Below are 24,040 nucleotides of genomic sequence, written 5' to 3'. Positions count from 1 at the left end.
AAATATAGCTGAGAAAGCTGTCCTAGATATCAGTCAGGAGCACAAGACGATACAAGCATACAAAATATCTGTCAGGATTGGATATTTTTCTGTATTTAAAGGAAAAATACTTGTCATTAATAAGAAAGCAAACACATGCATTGCATCAAAAACTGCCAAGTTGCCATAAATATTAAATTTTGATGTAAGGGAATGTGATACCTTCCTTACTAAAAGTGAAGCAGAGATGAGACTAACACTTCCAAGGTTTTTGTTTGGGAATGTTGCTAGTCCTAAAAGTAGGGTCCCTTGTAAAATTATTAGTATTTTGCCATTGGACTCTGGGCAGTGGTTGTGGGCAGTATAGATTGGTGTAAGCTAATAGCCTGCTGGCTGAAAAATATGGTAGCCAAAGGAATCCATCTAAAAGGGTATATGGAGAACACGGACCTCTCTAAATGTTTGAGTCCACGAGTTTCCAGTGAAAGTTAGTTTCATTGCTACAGGCATACAAAGACATTTTGGACAATAGTGCTCTTCCAACCATTTGGTAGCAGTTTGGTGAAGGCTCTTTTTTTGTTCCAGCATTACCGTGTCCCGGTACACAAATGCACCTCCATAGACATGGTTTGATGAGCCTGGGGTGGAGGAACTTAAGAGATCTGGTCTCACTTTACTGAAAACATTTAGAATGAACTGAAAAGCCAACCACAAAATAGGTCTTCATATCCAACTTCAGTACCCGATTTCACAAATTTTATTTTGGCTGATTAAGCACAAATTCCATTAAACATACTCCAAAGTCTTGTGGAAAGTCTTCCTAGAAAATTGGGGGCTGTTCTAGCCACAAAGGTAGAGTCACCTCAATATAAATGCAAGCCTATAGGAGTGTGATTGTCAGGTGTCCATAAAATGTTGGCTATAGTGCATATGTGTCAGATTTGTGCCCACAGGTGTTCCTTAAATGTTATTGTCTTATTCACACACACAGAAATCTGAACCTACTTTACTACCAGTATGTATTGAAGTCTGACAAGAACCTGGTGGAAATCCATACAAACTCCATACTGACAGCATCTCTTTAATGGAAACCATATCCAGGATTCTAGAATTACAAACTCATAGTGACATCTTACCCTTCAACAAGCTTTCCCCTAATTATATATAGAACAAAATGGTAAATCTGCTTAGAGGCAAGAAACGAGACCAGCTCTTGCTACAGTAACTTTGATAAATATGTCAAGATTGGGAAAGAACTCTAAGCATGAGATTTAGAAAATCCGAGGAAATCCATGGTAAATCCAAGGTAAAACCAACTGAAAGCTCTTTGTTCATTATTCATAGATATTTTTTATGCTTTTACTACCCAAACATGGCAATGTTTTCAATACATTTCCCAACCAAATGCACATCAGGCTAGGCAAGAAGAAGATTTGAATAATCAACTAACACAACAGTACAGTATTTCTGCTGTCTGTGCCCTATTAGGGAGTTTTTCCTTTATTTACTGCCGCGGAAAAGCAACAGAAGGGGAAATAATCTCCAAAAAACTAAAGGAATCTCCCTCCTATTCAACTGCCCTACAACAGGTGTCCCTATAAGAAGAGTTACCTTACCGTCTTGTTCTGGTAATAATGGCAAATTCTCAATTTCTCATCATTTCTTTGGGTGAAAAAGTCAGCAGGATGAATACAGAGGGCGAATCTACCCTAGATTTGATACAGACTTTAATAAAAAAAAAAAAAGATAGGGGTTCTAATCCTAAACCGTAAGGGTTCTAACCATTCCTAAAACTAGGAAGTACACTTTGGCTGTACATATACTTGTATCTTTATAGAATGAAACTAAAGAAGAATGGCAATGCTTTACAGATAGATCTATGAAGAATTGCTAAATGACCAATAAAAATTATGTTTACAAACATTTGTACATGAAGAATATATTTATAGTGTTATAGTTTCCTTTTATGTAATGAAATTATGTACAGTGGCTGGCAGGGCAAAATAATGGAAGGAAAACCCTTTGGATTACATCCCTCAAATATATTGCATGTTTCTGCCTCCGGGTTTATGGTAGAAGTGATCTAGGAGGCTTTAGAGCCACCTGACCACTTTTACGATGACTCATATGGGCTAGCCGCATCTGGAGCACAGGATCGCAGCAAACACTACCGTGATAGTGAGAAAATAGGGGAACATCCCTTCTCCGGTTCTGATTACCAATCAAGCATTTTTTTGCCTAATCTTCTATGCTGGTGTGCAGAGAAGGTTTTAGAGATCTCATAGATCTCTGATGCCTCCATAAAGCTTGTATATTGTTTTATACATGCTTTTACACAAGGGGTGTTGTCAACCTTATTTAAATAACAATAAAGTAAAGTAATAAAAAAAAGAAAAATTGTGAAAAATAAAAAAAACAGTAAAAAAAAAAAAAAACAAGGGGCCCACATCCCCACTGCACATGTAAATTCAACTCACATATGGAGTGCCAGGGTGAAGGAAATATTTCTAGGGCCATTAATTACATTTAACTCCAAGCTGATGGGCTAGAAAGGCTTTTAAAGTATGGTCTATGGACAATCTGGGCATCCTAGATTTTTGCATTTGTATATTTTTTGTTCTATGGGGTCCTTTGCTTTTTAACACATATATTATGTTTTAGGAGTTTTAGGTAATCTTTAGGCCTTTTATCATGAGTGTAAAAACAAAAGAAAAGCTGCAAAAAGCTTTAGGATCCTACAAGTACAAACAAAATGCCCATCATTCTGCAGGTATTTTGATGGACCAAGTGGTATCAACATTGCTCAGTTGTTGTTTGCTCAATTACTCAAAGTTGCCCTCTTTCCAAATCCTAACATCATAGAAACAAATAAATCTCTGGTCTAAAGCTTCAAACACATGTGTGTCCTGATTGAAAATCCGCCATGGCAATTTGATGAATGGCCTATTGGGAACATCCACTGTGCCAGCCTATAAAAAAGAGAACAGCGATGGGCCACTTTCTCATCCTCCCCTCTCCATAGAACAGAACAGTGCTGTGGGCCACTGAAAATGATCAAAAAGACAAATCAAATAATTCAAATCAGGCTAATTGGACTCCTTGGGATAACCCTGGAAATGCGTTCAAGACCCAGGACAGCCATGAATTTCTGGAACAGGAATTTATTTTTCATTGATCATATATGACAAAACACTTTTTGATGTATTAATAGACCAACAGGTAGCAAATAGGAGCAGTTCACTGTTAGGGTTTATATACGCTTTGACCAGTTTTTACCAATACAGCAGTGTTCATTATAACCCAAAAACTAAATCAAAAGATTTTTAATCAAAGTAAAAATATATGAGTTTCCATCACAAGAGCTCTATGCATCGAAATCATTAAATTTCTCAATGTGAAACAAAAAAAAAACAAACTCCTACTGTGGGGTGAGATACATAGGAATTGGTACCCCCATGTTTCAAAAAAAGTTTCATAAAGGTCACTTACAAAGCATTTTTTATAACAGAGCCCAGAAACATGGAAACCATTGGGTGCAGTTTATCGATTTATGGTTATACTTGATGTGCCCTTTATCATGGGTTTTGAAAAGAACAATGCACAAGCAAGGCCAAATGGAAAACTGAGATCATTGTTAACGCAAGTTTTTGCCTCTGGATGACATTTTAAAGCTGAACTCTAGCTTGATCTTTAGTCTTACATTGTTTTACAGGTTGCTTTCCTGTAGTCATTATAATGTATCACTATAATTATTTTAATTTCAATGAACAATGCGAGTTTCCTGTAATGTGCACTGAAAGGTGCAGCAAGTAAGAGAGAGAACAACGTATTTCATGGCTGATGGACATTTAGCATCATATATCCACAGCTTACCATATACCAGCTTACTATATCCACAGCCTAGAATGTATATACATTCACCAATGAGAAGACTGTCACCCTTACAGATAGCCAAAATCATCATTGGGGTCACCAAAACTCACCTGAAAAGCTCAAATTGCTCAAGCAACCTTCGGAGGAACCCTGGTTGCATAGCACTGATCTAGCACTTTTTTGCCGAAGGGTTCAATGAAAACCTAATAATGCAGATTTATGCTCATTGACATTTTGATGCTTTCCAATGTGTTCATCATGAGAAAAGAATTATTAATCCAGCTTCAATGATTTAAAAACTGTTTGCTTAATTTGTAAAGGTTCAGTGGCAAGCAATGGGCTAAGCAGTCCCATTCAGAATATGTTGTGTTGTTGGTGCGAAAAGACAATAGCAGGGAACACAAAGTGGAAAGTCAAATATATTATTGTAAATAGTATGTAAACCCACATTCAAAACATCAAACAGCTGAAGTTTAAGCCTAAAGTTTGCTAAACCTGGCTTCTCTTCCCCCCTTAGTATATGCTAAGGACCCCTTTAAATAAAACTTTTTAATTTCTGTCACAAGACTTATTTAAGACCCATCTATGTAATCCCTGGGTCTATACAATACATAAAAATGATGTTTGGTGGAAGTATCTGGAAAAGTGCAATCCATAGCTTCCTAAAAACATCAGAAAGACATTGCCCCTGTACTCCACACAAGAGCCAGGAATTGGCTTACTATGGGTAGAGTTATACAAATCCTTGAAAGGTGGCTGTCAGTCTAGAGAAATGGATCTACATAGGTAGGCTGCATTAGCACCTAACTAGGTAATACCAGCATGTTATTTGGGACCCCTTATGAACTGAAATTAAATAAATGAAAGGAACAAGAAGCTAAAAATAGGCTAGATGATGCTGGACATCCTTTAACAAGATAATAATGTGGCTCTGTATGATTTTCTGTAGCTACTAATGCATCAAAATCAATTTTAGTCCTAGAGGAGGTCATGCAAATGTGCAAGTTTATCATTAAGTTCGGGATACACTTGCCCATAGAAGTAATATAAAACAACCCCCATATATTTTGTGTGTAAAATGAATCACGTGGACATCATCTTCCATTCCATGCTGGGGAAGCCAATAATAATATGCTGGGGTTATAACACGCTCACTAGGTAGAGTCCTCCTTGGATAGCAGTCACATTCCTGGCATTCCTTTGTGACAATATTCATACTTCTGGCACATGCATGGGAATAACATTCAACTGGGCCAGCTGGTCAAGATGGCCAAAGATGCCAAACACTAATGAAGACAAGGCAACAATTTCTGCTCCAACAATGGCACTCATGGACATCACATCATTAGAGGACGGATGAGTACTGCAGACTTTATTTCCAAATTAATAAACTGGCATGTTTGCCTCTTGAGAAGACACTTTTCAATAAACAATTTAATATTATATTTATTCTATTTTGTGGATGTTTTTATCTGCTATTACACATTAGAGAGGACCTATGCAAAGGTAATGCAGCAAACTATGGAAAGGAGGTTGACCAAGGCTTAAGGGACTTTAAAGGGCATTTAAGGCAACAAAGTGAGGAGAAACTTAGGGTAAGTAAATTATAGTTGATAAAAATTCCTATAGTACCGCCCATGAGGTTCTAAAATTATTACATTTCAGGTTGTTGGATCCTAAGAAATTTTAGACAAGAGCAGTCTATTGTAGCAAGGTCCTCTCCGTTAGAAAAGAAGCATCCAACATTGTGTGCATTGCCTGTAGAATGACCATGGACCATGGGGTACCCATCTTTTGCATTATAGTATCAGGGTTTGAGTAACAAATGTCCCAGGTTGTTTTGCCAGAAATATTACTCTTCCTCAATACCACAACTAAGAATAAAAAACTTACTCCATTATTTCAATTAATTTACCCCTACCCCACCATGCACATATAAAAGAGTTTTCAAACGCTACCTATAGACTCTTTTGATGCTATATTTTTATATTTTCCTGATACACGTCATATTATAGTCACTTGTGAAAAGTTAAGGCAGATAAAAAAAATAACAGTCAGATGGACATGCTGGGAATACTTTTAGGAAAGAGAAACATTGTAAAAAGTTCTGATTTCCACATTTGTTTAATTCACCAACAGCTCCAGGCTAGAAAAAGCCTTCCACAGGAAACCAACATACTTTGAAATGAATACTCATTGATAAAACGCTATAATTTTCCTTTAATTATCTCAGAAATGCAAGTAAAGTAAACCACGATCTGTTGGTTTTCTGCCGCCCTGCCTTGTGGCGTAAAAATTCAGCTTCCTTTGTTGGAGAGATGGAGTGTCAGATGAAGGTTGGAGCACCTGCCACTTGTAATTGTGCGTGAAGCCATTAATGTCTTCTTCCTGCAGTATATGAAGGGCGACCTGACACCTTAGATGCCGTCAGGAAGATCAGTGACAAAAATACATGTCAGAAGTTTTCAAAGAGTTGTCATAAGGGTTTTCCTAGAGGCCAAATCAAACACTGTCAAATATGGAGAAGACAGACGTCTCATTATAGAGTGCTTAGTGGAATGATAGCAAATCAGAGCAGAAATAAGAACAAAAAATTTACAATATCAGCTTACACATATTTTATAGGTATAAGAGGCGAGGTGACTTTGCCCTCCATTTGGTCCAAAACTCTCTGAAAGTCAACAGCTCGCCCATTCTCAGCCCATACATAGACATGAATAGTGCCCAGTCTCTCCTCTATAAATGTATACCCAATGCCCAACCTGCACACAGCCCCATCACAGGCTCACCTTTGCACACATACAGCATGCATAATGCCCAGGAGCAGCCTCACCTTTATGTACTTACATGCAGAAACCAACCTCATCTCTGCCAACCGTTGGCTTCCAGCCTAATCTTTGGGTAACCAGCCTTATTTTTGTGAGTACCCAGCCTCATCTTTGGGTACACACAGCATCCAGTCTCATCTCTAGGAGCACAAAGCACCCAGCCTTATCTCAGGGCACGCACAGCACCCAACCTCATTTCTGGGCGAACACAGCACCCAGCCTCATCTCTGGACACACACAGCACCCAGCCTCATCTCTAGTCATCTCTAGACACACACAGCACCCAGCCTCATCTCTAGACACACACAGCACCCAGCCTCATCTCTAGACACACACAGCACCCAGCCTCATCTCTGGACACACACAGCACCCAGCCTCATCTCTGGACACACACAGCACCCAGCCTCATCTCTGGACACACACAGCACCCAGCCTCATCTCTAGGAACACACAGCACCCACCCAGCCTAATTTCTGGGCGAACACACCACCCAGCCTCATCTCTGGGCACACACAGCACCCAGCCTCATTTCTGGGTGAACACAGCACCCAGCCTCATCTCTAGACACACACAGCACCCAGCTTCATTTCTGCGCACACACACCACCCAGCGTCATCTCGGGGCACACACACGACCCAGTCTCATCTTTAGACACACACAGCACCCAGCCTCATCTCTAGGAACACACAGCAGCCAGCTTCATTTCAGAGCACACACAACACCCAGCCTCATCTCTGGACACAGACAGCACCCAGCCATATCTCGGGGAACACACAGCACCCAGCCATATCTTGGGGGACAAACAGCACCCAGGCTCATCTCTGGGCACACACAACACCCAGCCTCATCTCTAGGAACACACAGCACCCAGCTTCATTTCAGAGCACACACAGCACCCAGCCTCATCTCTGGGCAAGGACAGCACCCAGCCATATCTCCGGGAACACACAGCACCCAGCCTCATCTCTGGGCACACACAGCACCCAGGCTCATCTCGGGGCACACACAGCACCCAGCCCCATCACTGGATTCACAATATGCTCTCAACTCTGCCAGAACACAGCACCCGGAATTTGTGCATACACAAGACTTGGTCTCTTTTCTATCAACAAACAGCACCCACCCTCATCTCGGTCTACACTCAGCACCCAGCCTCATCTCACCACACAAACAGCACCTTTACCACGTACTTCCCACCCACCCTGACATTCACCATATAAACAGAGAATTTTATTGCCAAGAACATTCCTTCATAATGTCACCAAGCTCAGCTATTATGCAGGCTATTCAGCATTCTACTGCAAAGATTCCTGAACTCTGACCAGCATTTCACATATAGAGAACAGTAACCATTCCACCACCACTGCCTTTTACTCTGGACTACAAACTCCACGAGTGATAATAGATGTTATAGGGACTATAAATGTCCAAAGCTTTGTAAACTACTAATAGCTTTCCAAATTCTCTTGGAAAAGGTTGGTGGAAAAAGTTACAATCATCTAATATTAATCAATTTAAAAAATTTCAGTGGAGTCATAGAGGAATATTTGATAAATGTAATGGCCCACCATCATTCACCAAACTGATCACACCCAACACCAGTAACATGGTTCTTCTATTCATTAATGGACTATCCAGGTCCTGGTAACATTTTCTGCATTAACAACACACCAATTTCAAACTACCTATACATGCTGGATGATCGTCAACTAAGATGACATTATTTCAGTTCCAACATTTGCTAAATTGAGTTTTTTTTACCATTTATTCTAATGTTATACTTGGTTGTCATTTACCAGAGCTCACAATAAGAGATTGTACATGAAAACTGTAGGCTAACATCTTTATGTTTATATGCAACCATTTACAAATCCCCATTTCCACATTCCCAGTCTTTGACCCTGCAAATAAAGGTGACCATAGTTGCCCCACATATTTGGATGAAGTCAACTGCCAATACACAACGCCAGCTGCATGCAAGTACCCCAAAGGTTATTTCAGACTCAGTGAGCCACAGCATTCTGCTGCAGGCTCAACTGCTATGCCAACCTCTCCCATTCAAATGTTCAGGAGAGATTGGGGAACATATTTGCATATGCCTGCAGCAGAAAGCACAAAGGTTCCCACAAGCTACATTTTGCTTTTGGCCATGAGGTTGTTTTTTTGTAGAACTGCACTGCAACCCAATGCAAATATTGTTTCCAACGGTGCAGTTGCCTCCCCTGACTGCAAAGCAGCAATAAGCTCTGCAGAAATCCGTTCGATTTTACACCATTGGTCTGAAAGAACTCTGAATGTGCTAAGCTTTTTATGCAATGTCAAATGCTTTAAATGACCTATGTCAGCTTAAAAATTCCATCACATAAATTCCTAGGCTCTATTATACCTGTAATGTACATACATTCCTATACATCGGCACCTATGTAAACATCCTTTCATGCATGTCAACGCCCAGCTGTAAATATTTCACTGTAAGCCAATCTTACTTTATGGGTGATATATACTTTCCTTCTGCAATTTCCTCCTTTGTTATTAGTGGGACATAAGTGTGATCATTTTCAGCCTATAGCACCTTCATATAATACAGGACTAACTACTTTAATGTTAAAAGCTGTACTCCAGGCAAAAAACTAAATGGATTAAAGTTATCCATAAAAGCTGCCAATATTCTGTATTTTTGTCTATTCAGTCTCTGTTTCACAGTCCTGATTTTTTCCATGCTGAGATTAAATATAATATAAATATATTAAATCTTGTCCACCAGCATGGGATTGGACACTGAAAGAAAAAGCTGGAAACTGGATGAGTTCATCTCTCTGTCATTTTGATTTCTCTCCTCCTATCAGAATGCTCCTCAGCACATCTGAATAGCCCCTTGTGTCATTCTTTCCTACCCCAGTTTCAGTTTTGATATACAGGGATTGCAGGTTATCTCCAAGTACTTACCCTGCCATGGCAGTAAATTCTAAAAGGGTAGCCTGCAGCCTACTGGGATACGTTATCCACACAAGAGGCTGTGGGCATGTGGGCATGTGCAGAAGGGGCTTTATTTTACTGCAAAAAAAAAATGAGATTGGCACTTTTTATTTTATATACAGAAGTGTGTCACCTGATCTCACGTCTGCGCAGTGCAAGATCCCGGGACATACAAAGAAGAAGAACCAGGAAAAATATGGCACCTGGTTTCCAGCCTGCTCCAAGATGAAGAAGGAAGACTGGAAAGCACAGGACTGACTCGACTTTTAGGATTGTGGAGAGATTGATGGCTTTCCTTGTAAATGTGTTATTTTTTGTTGTGATAATTCCACGTTAAGTTGATTTATTTTTAATTCCTATGGAGATTTCAAAGTTTTCCGGTAAATTATTCTGATGGCTCCCCACACTTCTGGCTCCCTGCAGCATCAGAACAATGTCTGGTAATGGCACTGGTTTCGGTGTTTTGCCTTCCGCCCTCATTACTTTTTGTGCCATTTACAAACCACAAATGCAACGTCAGTAAAACAAAAATGAGTGTTTATGTAGAAATGTACAAAACATTAAAATAGCTGTGTCTGGAATTGGGCTTTAGAGGTAAACAATGCTAATATTTTAGGATAAAAGGAGTAATTTGTCATCATAACCGCCATAGTTCTCAATCAGAATATCTCTACACATTGATCCTAAATTCTAACCCTTATCAATACCCCTAACATTCAGCTTCACCCCGGGCCACAGACCCTAAGGGTTAATTAGATGCAGGGTCAATGTGACCCCATGAAATCATCTATACAGAAGGATGCATCTCTAAACATGGACATCCATTCAATGGCATTAATTGATCTTTTTCCCCAAGAGTCTTTTAAATGATACATTTTTTGGAAAAAATAATCCCTTGCTCCTACTCATCGTACAATCAGCCACTGGATTTTCTTCTCTTCGATGGAAAACCATAGGCAGGTATTCTGATTTACAATGCAGGACCAGCAGTCCCGTATTTAAATGAGGATGCCAAGGAGTAAGAGGGAGGTGCAGACTGTTAAGTAGCAAGGGGTATGAAGACAGAAAAGAGTATTTATTCCATGTGATGGGGGAAGACGTCCCAAAGCAAGGGTGCAATGGAGTCAAAATGGGCAGATGGTGAGAGTGTCAATGGATGTCCATGGCCATCATAATCTTCTAATTAACCTCCCTAGCGGTAACCCCGAGTGTGACTTGGGGTAGAAAAAAGTTGCTAAAAGTGGTAATCCTGAGTCACACTCGGGGTATGTAAACCTATGGAAGGTTAGTAAATACAGCGCTTACCTGATCCGCCGGGGTCCCGCGCGGTCCAGCGTCATGATCTCCGTCTTCTTTCTTCTTCCTTCTTCCTGTTTCTGCATCCGATAAGTCACCGGGGGAGTTCCCGGTGATGTCGGTGCGTGTGTACGTCCTGGCTGGGCGGGCCGGGAAATTCAAATTCCATTTGTATTGCATTCACCAAATACACGTATTGAAGGCACAAAATAACTGTATTGAATGCAATACATTGGATTTGTATGTGTAAAAGCAGGACATTGGTTTCAAGAACATTTATTTTACAGTATATTTATTAGTAAGAGTATAATGTGTACTTTTTTTTTAATTTAAAAAAATAAAAAATAATTTTTTTTTAAACATATAGATTTTTAATTTATTCAATTTATTGATTTTAAATGATTTTGTGTTTCAAACTTTATTTTAATATTATGTTATACTGTAAAATAAATTTTCATGATAAACAATGTACCGCTTTTAGACATATGAAACCAGAAAGAAATGAACCGCTAGGGATGTTAAAGCACAACACCAGCAAACGGTTACAAGCAAATATAAACAATATATTCTGCCAAAGGATTTGTATTATTGTACATCAAGTACTGAGACAGCCCAGTCCTGCCTGTGCAGGAGACCTGATTTTCATTAGTTCAGGGACAATTACAGGACTTGCCTTCTGTCTGTGAAAGGAGAAGCAGCTAATTTCTCTGCTCTCTCTTATCAACCTGCTCATTGCACTACACAACTTTTTGGATCATTGTGCTGCTTCTCCCTCGAACATTCTGATATCTGATTTCCGGGGGACTGTATAAGGCTGATACCAAGCAAACATTCAGAAAAAAAAATATTCAATGATATGGTAATGGCTACAAAGCTGCATTAATTTGTGTTCTGCTTGGAATTAAACCACAACCTTCACCCTAATTTACAGCTTCTATCCTAAGCCTTCTCCCTAATCATAAAAACCATTATCCTTGATTCAATATTTTTTTTGCAACAAAAAGTTTATTGTGCCGAAAAATTCCAAAACAAATCTTTAGGCAATAAATAAATTTGCCAACAACATTGGATAACAAAAAACAAACATAATACCCAGCTGAAATGCCTGTATGTGACACCTCCCATAAACAGCTGTAATGCTGACCGCACATTTTTCTATTTTTGGCTTATTTGATAGGATTTGTGTTTTTTGATGTTGTTCAATCCAGACTCAGATTCAACTCTTCGGTTAAATCAGTGTTTCCTAACTGAGGCACCATTAGAGGTTTCTAGGAGTTCCTTGGTCAAGGAGTATTTTCTGTTTCTCAGATAAGTAAAAATTGACACCTCCATGTACAATTTAGATCTTTATCAACCTAATAATGACTTCCAGTGCTAAAAATGGTTCTTCAGCACTGAAGGCAAAGGGCCAAAGTGCAACCAGTCTCTCCACACCCTCCCAACTATTTTTTCACAGTTTTCTACATACATTTCTGCAGATTGTCTACCCAGCAGAACCTATGTGCACAAGAAAACCAGGGTTGCAGAACACTATCATAAACCAGGCTTTCCTAACAGCAGCAAAAAACAAAGTATGCCGTTGGTATCATCTTCCAACCAAACTGGAAGCCATTTATGTAGTGGGCTAAACTTGAAAAATTCGGAAATCGAGATCAGGGTCTTAGTAAACTTAGGCTGGCTAGATTGGACTTTCCAATGGCAACAGTGGGTTTAGGAAGCAAGTATATCTCTTGTATGATCTTCCAACCAAACTGGAGGCCATTAATGGCAAAAAGCTAAGCTTCCAAAAATCCAGAGATCCAGATTAGGGTCTCAGTCAACAAAGGCTGGACATAGATCAATTGGGCTTTCCCAACAGAAGCAAGCAAAGAAAGCAAGTATGTTACTTATATCACCCTCCATCCCAACTGGAGGCCATTGATAGTAAAGGGCTAAACTTCCAAAAAACAACAGATTAAGATTGAGGCTTTAATCGGTTTAGGCTGGCTAAAGAACCATTGAGTTTTCCCAATTGCAAGCAAAGGAAGAAAGTATACCAACTGTATCCTCCAGACAACTAAAAGCCAGTCATGGTAAAAGGCTAAACTTCCAAAAAAAAAAAACATTCATGACCCTAGTCAACTTACGGTAGATTGGCTTAGATACTGGAAATCCCTAAATGCAGCTGGCAAAGGAAGAAAGCATACCACTTGTGTAACTTTCATTCCCAAATAGAAGCCATTGATGATAGAAGGCTAAACTCCCAAAATTTAGATAATGACCTCATTCATCTTAGGCTGGTCACAGTTTTATAAAACAAAGAGATGTTCCCAAATGTGAACTGTAAATTTTTTCTAAATCTTAGGTTGAATGTCCTGCCCTTTATGCACCACCACTTTGCAGACCAACTGGAAGCCATTATTAATTCTAGAGATCTAAATCACAGTCTTAGTTGACTTAGGTTGGCCATAGATAATTTAGGATTCCCTAACAGCAGCAGACAAAGGAAAAAAGCGTACCACGTGTATCACTTTCCATACCAAATGGTGGCCATTGATGGTGGACAGTTAAACTTCCATATATCCAGACATTCACGGCATGGTCTCAGTCAACTCAGGCTGGCCATAGATAGCTCAATAAAAGAAAGATAAACTCCCATTGTGATCTATGAACCCCCTCAGTACCATAAGCTGTAGGTCTTGCCCTTTATGTACCCTACACGTAGCTGGCAAACCCAAGGCAGTTACTGACTGATCACCACAATAGATAACATTCTTCTCAATGACCACCCCAGTAATGATCTGTGAGTAATGTTGTATGACCTGCAGGGATTCCCCGATAGACTTCTTCATGTTAAAAGATATGAGAGAGTGAGAGCGTTTTATCATACATGCTACAAAATAAAGAACGCTGAGTACAATGTACAATGACTGAAATGAGCTTGAGCTCCTTAAAGTGACCCGGTCAGTAACTGGGCTCCACCAGGTTAGATGTGATGTCAAGTCTGTCACTCTATAACATCCTTTCTTACCCTTTTTAACATGGAAGAACCCTTGAAATAACTTTCAGGTCTTCAGGGAATTCCTGCTATCCACAGCTCACAGTACATTAGTGTGGTCGTCAATGGGAAGAATGCCTCTTACACTGTTGGTCAATAAGAAGAAGAATGTCATACCTAAAGATAGCCAAAAAGATCTTTGGTGTCACTTAATATGACTTGGGGAGTACAAATTACTAATTCCTCAAGGAATCCCTAGCAATCCCCGGAAGGATACTCTTGTGTTGGAAATCCCACCAGTTGAGTCTCTGAGAGATACGAAAACACAGCGGGTCACCTAACCCATTGGTTCAACCCCAAAAATTCCATTTCCCTGTGATTTAAAGCCAAGGCAATGAGTACAATTCAGCCATGATCAGGCAGTGAAGGAGTTACAACTTATCCAATGCTTGTTATCTCTCCAAGAGAATTTCCAACTTGTCATTTATGGCCATCTAAGGAATTCCAAGTACAACAGCATTACTAGTCCCAGCAAAACTAGTCCAGTCTAGGACACATGGCCAAATCTTCACTTCCAATTTAATTTCCAATCCTATAAAATGTTCAGGTCTGAATCGAATGTAGGAAACCAATTCCTATCAGTTGCGGAATATTCATACATATTGGTTTATACTGAAGTTGCCAAAACACATATTTAGGTAAATCGCCAAGTAATGGGTCATTTAAGGCCAACAATCATTAGGAGGTAATTTTTTGCATATTATAAAATTAACTTCATTAAATCATTTAAAGCATAATTGCATTAAAAAGACAAATCAGACAAACAAAATAATTAATATGAATAAATACAAGATCCTCCTATTGGGGTTTTCCCTGAAATGGGTAAATCCCATAAATTACCTTTGAATGATTGTTGGCCCTAAAAGTCTAATTACTTGGTGATTTACCTAAATATGTGTTTTGGCAATGGTTAATAGGGATGTGGCCAGGTTAATTTTACAGATTGGATCTGTTCTAAGATAATAACGAAGTGCACAATTTGCACCGTGTGTAGGAAGAATTGAGTAAAGGAATCCAATTGGAATTCCAGTGGCTTTCTATTCTGGATTAGAAGGGCAAAGCTTCGCCTATATTTTCATTGTTTTAGGACGTAAGATAATTTGCTTGATACAACCCATCGATATTGTGATAAGTCATAAGACTTTTTATTTATTCAATCAAATGACCCTATGGTCTAATTCTCACTTAATACATTCTCAGAGCCGTCATTCCATAAAATACCAATATCACAGCTATAGAGGGCACTGGTGACTTCATTTACGCTTCCCAGGGATTTCCTTATCATTGTTCCCCATTCTGCTATCACAATCATCCAGGAAAAAATTGTAACAATTGTAGCAAATGGGCTGGGAACCAAAGAAATGAGATCTGCACAATATCCTTAAAGATGTAACTAGCTCACCCTTTAGGCGCAGCATCTGTGGACATTTTATTCACATTACAAGTTACAGCAATAGAAAAAAAAACAGAATGCACCTCAAAAAAGAAGTGGTACTATGAGTCCCAGCATAACCCCTCATCAGACCCTGCATATACGCCAGCATTTAAAACACATTTCATACATTTTTCTGCCAAGCAAGTATATGGAATGGGGTCACCTGATAATAAAGAACGCTGACATTTATCACCCCTCACCCCCATTTATGTCTACAATGTTTCCAAACAATTGCCATATAATAAAAAAACTTAAAACAAACTTTTTTGTTTTATCATACCAATAAATTAGTTCATATTTACTATTATTATCCTTATGGGAAACCCTGTTATAGAGAAATGACCAAAGGCAGAGAATCACCCCTGGGGTCTACGTATCATCAAAAGAGGACCTGTCATTTCTTATAAAGCACAATGCTGTAGAACACCAAGGGCTCTGTTTATAAAACAGGGAATCAGACATTCCTTCAAACATTCACTAGTAGGAATCTTCCAGGTCCAGGTGTGTCAATGACAGTAGTTAATTCCCAGCAGGGATTGTTTGAGGGAATGTCGGAGCCCCAAAAAGTTATTAATATAAAATAGGGATCGTTATTCCTGGTATTAAATTCCATTTATCTCCCCTCCTATTGTGTGATACTCCCCCCACCTCCTAGATTGTAAGCTCTTCAGGGCAGGGTCCTCCCCTCCTCTTGTGTCACTGTCTGTCATTTGCAACCCCTATTTAATGTACAGAGCTGCATAATATGTTGGCGCTATATAAATCCTGTTTAATAATATTATTAATTATTCTTATTATTGAATATATGAATTTTTTAATTCAAGAAAGCAGAATAACTTTATATTGTATATGGGCAAAGCACACGCCCCAGCCGTACCACCAGTTACCCCAGACCTGACTGCGTTATTATTCACCAAAACCACTTGATTAACCCCTGGAGTAACCCCTTTTCCCACCATTCCATTTTCTTTATACTGATTTGTTTAAATATTATGAAGACGCTGGATTAAAAGTTTTGTGTAAAATTCTAAATATTGTTTATTATAACAACATTTATTGTACAGCGCTGTGTAATATGTTGGCGCTATAAAAATACTGTTGAAAAATAATAATAACATGTCCAACATCAGAAATGAAAAAGGAATGTGGGGCAGAAGGGAATTTGGTCCCATTTCAGTGTCTGCACCTCCAAGTGAACTTTACCTTTTATCCTTTTATTTAAATTAAAGGCCAAAGCAATGTCAAGAAGAAAAGCTAAATAGCACTCATCAAGATCAAATCCAAGCTAAAAAAAAATAACTTTTGCAAAACTGTAAGAACCACTAATGATAAAATCTGCCAGGCTATCCTGGGACTTGTAGTTCCCCAGCTGCTTCAAATCTGAAGATAGGAAAATAAAAAGTGCAACATTGATCCTTTTTTGATTTATAGAATCTTTGTAACTAATGACACATTATTTAGCAGGGAGGTCTGACTTACAGCTTAGCAGATGTGTGCAGATAGAGCTCAGAGCAGGACAGCCTGGATGATATCTCCCTGGTTGGTCACAGAGCTTCTCCAGTGTTCCCCATGTGCAGAAGTCAGATTCCTATAGAGCAGCCAGTGGTGCAGGTGTCCCCTGACCCTCTCCAAGCAGATCTGAAAACTTCTGGGAAAGTTATGCTGGGGATATGGGGCTGCTCTGTCACGTGACCCCGCCCACCGGCAGAGGGAGTGCGGCACCTCTGTGCTGCTGCTGGGATCTGACTCTTCGCTTTTCCTCCTTGGAACAAAGCTGAGACTTACAATAGAGCAGAGAATGCCATGGGAGCCGACTTCGGATGCCTCTCCCAGACTTGTATATAGATTCTAAAGGCTTATTATTATTATTATTATTATTATTATTAATAAACAGGATTTATATAGCGCCAATATATTACACAGCGCTGTACATTAAATAGGGGTTGCAAATGACAGATACAGACAGTGACACAGGAGGAGGAAAGGACCCTGTCCCGAAGAGCTTACAATCTAGGAGTGAGCTGGAAAGAGAAAGGGACTGGGTGATGGCAGCACCTATAAGTGGCACAAGAAGCTGTAAAGAAGTAGTTTGGGACATTATAGGGAAAAGGTAAAGTTCTTTCTATTTTTAGGGTTGATGAGTTTTCTTTTCACTTTGTGCCATCTTAAAAGTGAACTCCAAAATTTGGGCTACTACTTGCCAATTCAAGAGTGGTTTTGATTTTTGATTTGGTTTTCATTATTAATGAATACGTTTTATACTAATAAACTGACCCCAGAGATAAACTTTGGAGGAACCCTAGGGGTCAGTGGGACCCTGGTTAGGAAACTGTGCACCAGAATGTGGTTGGTTCCTTGGCATCCTCCTGAACAATACAGGATTGCTGCTCCTTCATCCTAGGCGATGATGTCAGAGAGCTAAAACTGGTTGGACAGCCGCATGAAGGCTTAGGGGGGCCAGCCGCATGAAGAATGAATGAAGAAGGAAAATATCTTTAGAGTTTTATAAATATCCGTAATATTGTATTGTAACTAGGGATGAGCGAGCAAATTTTTAAAATGATTTTTTAAAAGATTTGGGCCATTCTTGCTTACCAAACATGTAGGTGAGAACAGCCTTTGTAAATTCGGCCAGCGAGACCAAATTTTTGGGGACTGCAAGACCAATCAGGAGAGCAAAGCTGTCAGCTCCACTCTTCTGATTGCTGTTGCAGCCCTTTACAAGGATGACATTCTTCCCAATGGCCAGCAATGTAAGAGGAATTCTTCCCACCGATCACCACACTAATGTACTGTGAGCTGTGCATATAGTAATTGTAGAAGGGGCTAGCTGAAGACCTGGTAATTAATTTATGGTTCCCCTATGTTATAAGGGCTGAGAAATACTGTGCTGGGGACCTGATTTATTAAAGCTCCCCAAGGCTGGAGAGAACAAACATTCATCTGTGAACCTAGGTGATCCAGTAAACCTGGAATGGATCTGGTCTAGCACTGAAAATATTTGCTAACAAACAGCAAATGACCTGAAATGATCCATTTTCTGGATCACCCAGCTTCACCGATGAAATTGTATTCACTCCCATCATGGAGAGCTTTAATAAATAAGGCTCGGAGTGTACAGTGGGTGCTGACTGCCAGCTGGTCTAATTGGGAGACCCATCTACACCTATGATTGCCACCATGAATGTTCCACCAAGTAAATTGGTGAAGGAGAGGGCACAGTCGGTACCAGAGGGATATTCTGTCTTGGATCTATATCTAATGGACCCATTTAAGGAATCAGGGATGTGACACATGGAGAGAACCTGTCACTATTGGAAAAAACTGGCAAAAATGTGACATCATTTCTCATTGTTTCCACTGCTTTCTTTCAATGTTTTCCACATTATGCATTCTGTCAAAGCACACATCTCCCAAACACTGGATACACTGTCAAACTATCTTTACTTGTCTCCTGCCCACTGTCATACCCCCTATAGTCCCTGTGCATATACTGCCTAGCTTCATACCCTCCACATGCTTCTCCTGCACACACTGTCCACCTTCATTCTCTCTGCACTTTACTTTCTGTACGACTTTTGTTATAGCCTTTGTTCTCCTCTGGTACATATATTGCCCACTATCATACCCTCCATACACACATCCTCCATTACCTGTCTTTTGTCATACATTTACACTCATTTCCTTCATATATACTGTCCACCTTTGTTCTCTCTGCACTCCTCTTCTCGAAAGCATGTTTTATGTCATAGCCTTTTTTTCTCTTTCCTACACATATTGTCCACCATCATACCCTTCACACTCTTTTCCTGCATATTCTGCTTTATGTCATAATTCTCACACTTCTCTCCTGCACAAACTGTCCACATTCATTCTCTCTGCACTCTTCTTCTGCACAGCTTTATGTCATAGCCTTTGCTCTCCTCTCCTACATATATTGCCCACCATCAAATCCTCCACACTGCTTTCCTGCCTTATGTCCAGGGGTGTAGTCATAAAAAAAAGAAGAGGGGGCACGGTACTATCCATGTGCCCCACTACACCCCTGCCTATGTGTCACTCAAAGGGGAAGAAACTTACCCCAGAGTGACGTCATGATACCAGAATGATACCAGAACCAACTACCAGAGGTTGGAGCCTGTGATAGGGGAGAGAGCGGGTTGTGTTCAGAGAGACAATCCACCCACCGCCCTGAGCCTGCAATTCCATATGGGAGACATGGTCCGCGGTTCTGGCTGATGCGCCCCCAGTAGGGTGCTTCTCTTGACCCCCCGGGGGGGGGGGGCAGACCAGCCAGAGCCGCGGACCACCAAAGAATACTTTGCAATATAAGAGTGGGCATGCAAGCCCATTCCCGAAAAAAGTGGGGGAACGGTGTTCCCAAACATGCACGCCCCACTAACCCCTGCTTATACTGCCTAGCTTCATACCCTCCACATGCTTCTCTTGCACACACTGTCCACCTTCATTCTCTCTGCACTTTACTTTCTGTACGACTTTTGGTATAGCCTTTGTTCTCCTCTGGTACATATATTGCCCACCATCATACCCTCCATACACACTTTCCTCCATTACCTGTCTTTTGTCATACATTTACACTCATTTCCTGCATATATACTGTCCACCTTTGTTCTCTCTGCACTCCTCTTCTCGAAAGCATGTTTTATGTCATAGCCTTTTTTTCTCTTTCCTACACATATTGTCCACCATTATACCCTTCACACTCTTTTCCTGCATATTCTGCTTTATGTCATAATTCTCACACTTCTCTCCTGCACAAACTGTCCACATTCATTCTCTCTGCACTCTTCTTCTGCACAGCTTTATGTCATAGCCTTTGCTCTCCTCTCCTACATATATTGCCCACCATCAAATCCTCCACACTGCTTTCCTGCCTTATGTCCAGGGGTGTAGTTATATCATACCCCTTACTGTCCTCTCCTTCACATACTGCATATTATACTCTTCATACTACCATTCACTCCTGCCCATACTCCATGTCATTAAAACACTCCTTACTTAAAAATACTGCCCTCCATCAAACTTTCCATACTTCTCTGCTGCTCATTCTGCCTGTTATATTCTTCTTCTGCTCATTCTGCCTGTTGTCTTAGCCTCCACGCTAGTATCTTAAACATATGGCCCATCGTCCCACCATCTACAACTCTTTCCTGTGCATACTGCCCTCTATCATACCCTCTGCCCTTCTTTCCTTCAAATACTGCCCATCGTCCCACCATCTACACTTCTTTCCTGTCCCTACTGCCCTCCATAATACCCTCTGCCCTTCTCCCCTTCATATACGGCCCATCGTTAGACTCTCCACACTCCTCTCCTGCACTTCTTTGCATTTTCTGTAATATTTCCAATTTCTTTGTGTCTGTAAAGCATCTAACAACTTGTCAGCACTGTAATAATCAACGATATAAATTCTCTCATCTACGTCTAGAAAGAACAACATTGGCAGAGTGCTTAGCACTAGAGAAAGATCAGGGATGACATCCTCATTGTAAGTAACCATTTCAATGTACTGTCAGTAACAACACATGATAATGTTGTGTTTTCATTAAGTTTTTGGAAGTCTGATTAAGGTAAAAGAGCAAATTCACTTAAAAAGTGATATTTTAGTTATAAATCATTCCTGCTGGATATATGACCTTGAAGCTTATCAAATAGGATGTCCCAACCATAATCCCCACCATCCATTCCTGGTCACCCAGGAGTTTTTGGTGTCCCCACTTACCTGTGTTCTAGCTCGTTCTATTTCCGTCTGTTTTGCGTAGGTGGAGATCAGAGCAGATGTCTCACCAACTGATAAATGGTCAGATGGCATTACTCTCCAACAACAAGAAAAAAGATGAAATATCAGTTTGAAGTTGACTGTGAGTAGTTTATTAGTTTATACATCCATGAAACATGGGATTTTTTTGGAGCAGGATGTACTGGTTCAGACAGAAAGCTGTCTCTAGGGTACCAGGACATCAGAAATTCTCAACCAGAGTTGAGTGGAACCCTTGGGTTCCACCAGAGATTCAAATATGGTATTTAGAAATATCAAAATATGGGACTTTCACGGCAGTTGAATACTATAAAATTAATAAATTTTATTTACAACATTTTTAAAAGAGTTTATACATGCCTCTCCCCATATAACAATTCAGGGGAAGTTAGATAACATCGTAACATACATTGGCTGAATACATTGTACACATTACATATGTAGGGATCATCCGACGCGTTTCGCAGACTAGGTCCGCTTCCTCAGGCATGGAATTAGTACAAGCAAAGAGATGTATCAGCACAAAAGGCAATTCAACTACATATACACTTTGTCACTTGGTATGGAAGCAGGTATAAAGCAGGGCTAAAACCACAACAGCAAACACAGCGGTATCCCAGATTAATCAACCACCATAGCATTCATTCTGTAGTGTTTGTCCCTTGAGGTTTTCAAAAACTTGCCTTTAAAGCACCTATTTGACCATAGTATGTTGTTGTTTTAAACCAATGCATATAGTTCAGGGAACAAGAGAGACCGCCATAATTTGTGATGAATCCAGTGCACCAGAGATTGCTAAGAGTTCCTTGACCTATGGTTGATTGACCTCCTATTTATTGGTTCCAGGGTCAGTACCACTTGGCAGAGCCACCAGCAGAACACAATGATTGTTTTACCTGTCTGTAGCAGTCTGTCCACCATTGTAATTAGGGCCATCTTTCCCAATGACAACTAACATTTTCCAACTGATCCCAAATAATTTGGTTTTAGCAGGACCTTGATGAAAAATTATTTCAAGCGTTTCATTGGTTAAAAAGTTTATGAAAAGCTGTATTAGATGGTGGTCTCAGCCTATATACTAAGATTCATCTGGATTAATATTGCTTGGACAAACAAAATGTCTTGTCTCCAAAATAATATTTAAACTGATAAACTGGTACTAAAGATGTGGTACAGGGCAAGACAGGGCTGGTTTTATGGGTGTAGTGAAAATTGCCCAAGCACCCAACACGTTTATCTTCTTCAGGGCCCCAGATGTTGTATCAGCAGGTACATAGGAAGCTGGAGTGCTATGCATTTGGGTTCTCCATTTTATATTTGCCCAGTGCCCCATATTAGCTGCAGCTTTCCCTGGTGCACAGCTATGCCCTGCTCTATCTTTGCTTCCTCCTACATTGTTCCATTGACAGATCTTTAATCAATTAGTGAACATAGCACACATTAGTGAACATCCAATGATTCACCAAATTGGACATAAATTCCAATAACACATTTTTCTGAATTAAAACAATACACTTAGTTACAGTAGATCATTGCACTTTGGATCTCATGGTCTCTAACAGCCAGGTCCTCACTTCACTGAACATTGCACAAAATCAAAATATTCCAATGAGACAGACCCTGTTGAGTACTAATATTCAATCTGCATATATTAATCAGTGAATATGGATGCTCCATGTATATAAATTTTACAAAACTATACACAGAAACACAACTTTTATCACATTAGTACCTAACAGAATGATTAGCAAGGATATATAAATATAATAAAGATACTATTTAAACATACTCTGTATGACACAGACAGCGCTATGTCCTAACAGTTCACAGTTCATGTACTAACAGTTGTTACATTCCACATATTAGGTCAATGCCGATGGTAACACACACTAGAATTGTGATGAGCATAAAGTTTATCAATACTCACAGTAAGTATACTATACACGTATGGATTGCATCGGATCCGTGTCAAGATGAAAGGGTTTGACGGATGATCTACAATGTTGGATGTTCTGCATTGTATTGAATGTCTGACATGGTGAATTGCCCAAATTAAATGTTGTCAATAATAGCCCAAGAGAACTGCCCCATTTTCCAGAGGACCCACCTTACAAGATTCCAATAACCTTTTCAGGTAAGAAGAGAAAATATAAACATCTACTTTGAGGCAACACCAAACTTAACCTCTAGAACAGCCATTCTCATTCAGGGTTCTTCCAGAGGTTGTTGGAGGTTCCTTGAACTGTGGCTGATTGTCCTCCTATTTGATTATGCCTGCATAATTCTGGGGCCAACACTACTTAGTAAAGCCAATTGCATGACTCTAATGATATTTTTAGTTATCTAAAAAAGGTGGTATTATTTTGGTCACTGTAGGGCATTCTTTATGTCCACCAATTTAGGATGCTTTTTCCCATTGACCTCCAAAAAGTTTTAGTTGGGGTTTTCTAAGACCTCAAATGGATTTCAAAGTCTCATCATGGGATACTGAGAGGTTTTTTAGAGAGGGAGTTCTGAAATATGGGAAGCATAATCACGGATAATGGCCGACTTACCTGCTAAAAGGAACCTCTTCAGCACATTAATGTCCATCCTTCTCTCCAAAGATGGTGCTTCTATTTTCACCGTGTCTTCATCTTCATGGGAAGTACTTTGTCCCAGCACAGAGCTGTGCAAAGACTGCATAATGAACCTATGTGTGGTTCATTGTACCTTTTCAGGACATAGACCTGACAAATGAGCTGAATGGACTTTGCATAATCTATTATGTATTAAACAAAAACCTGTCCATCTGCTTTTTGCCACATTTAGACTGAAATCTCCTAATTGAATTGTAT

The 24,040-nt window shown here is 39.8% G+C and overlaps 1 protein-coding gene across 1 annotated transcript in view; it reads right to left on the bottom strand.

Annotated features, from left to right (window-relative positions):
• PRSS23 (serine protease 23) overlaps positions 1 to 17,073 on the bottom strand; it is a 40,509-nt gene extending 23,436 nt beyond the window's left edge. Inside the window, exon 1 of the mRNA XM_072402359.1 lies at positions 16,904 to 17,073. The gene's annotated coding sequence lies outside the window, so the exon portion shown is untranslated. The remainder of the gene's footprint in view (positions 1 to 16,903) is intronic.
• Positions 17,074 to 24,040: the final 6,967 nt, after the last annotated feature.

This window comes from Pyxicephalus adspersus, chromosome 1, assembly GCF_032062135.1.
Source record: "Pyxicephalus adspersus chromosome 1, UCB_Pads_2.0, whole genome shotgun sequence".
Classification (NCBI taxonomy): Eukaryota; Metazoa; Chordata; class Amphibia; order Anura; family Pyxicephalidae; genus Pyxicephalus; species Pyxicephalus adspersus.
This window is presented reverse-complemented; position numbering and strand designations above follow the sequence as displayed.